Source organism: Ciona intestinalis, unplaced genomic scaffold (assembly GCF_000224145.3).
Source record: "Ciona intestinalis unplaced genomic scaffold, KH HT001263.1, whole genome shotgun sequence".
NCBI lineage: Eukaryota > Metazoa > Chordata > Ascidiacea > Phlebobranchia > Cionidae > Ciona > Ciona intestinalis.
In genome coordinates, this window is record NW_004191584.1 from 4,933 (window position 1) to 5,896 (window position 964).

Consider the following 964-nt stretch of genomic DNA (forward strand, 5'->3'; position numbering starts at 1 on the left):
CATTGAATATTCTTTGTTTACTACCAAATGGGACGGGAAAATGAAATAAAAAAGTGTCCCATTTCTTCCCATCCTACTATATATAAGTGTATTTAAGACGCGAGTTTTGCATCAAAAATAACAATAGTTCTACAAATATGTTATATTACGACAAGACTAAACACACGCACGAAATGCCCCCTTTAAATTCCGAAATAAATGCCTTTAATTTTCAATCGCAAGTACACAGCGTACTATAGGGGATTCCCTTAGACCTAGTTTCGGTTTGTTGTTTTTTTGCCGGAGGCGAAAAACACGTCAGAAATTTGTTAATTACTCTCTTTGCGGGTTAAAAGTTACTGAAACAGTAGTGATTTGGTTTTGGAATAATGCTAGTTGTTTAATACTTTTTAATAAGAGTCTAATGATGCTATAGTTATTGGCGAAATTTATTCTTTTTTGGTACACTATTAGTTGGATATTGGACTTAATTTCGTTTGCTACGTAGTTACTATTTAGCAGCCATTTTGTCGTATCTTATCTATAGTTTTTATATAGGACCAAACCCAACCTCCCAAAATGTAGTTATATCATAGTTTTTGTAATTGTTCATTTTTCGTTAAAACTGTCCTTGTTTTGAATTAATTTTTGTAAAGCAACATTGAATAAAGTTATTAATTTTTGTGTTATTGTGGTATTACATATAGTAGTACTACAGTGTTACTGAAACATAATTCAAAATTCTAGTATATAGTATACAGATATAGTATACAGCAGTTTTTACCATTTTCGATTTGTAATAACAAACCATTAAAACATCACAATGAGTTCTGACAAGATAATGGCCGCTTATGACAATACATTGCTTGGGATTTTACAAAACGAGGGAGGACTTGAAAAATTTCTCGACGTAATTTTTGGGTTTTTATGTCGCCGTACGGATTTCTTTCGAAATATGGATGATCCGAAACAAAAGTTTGGATTT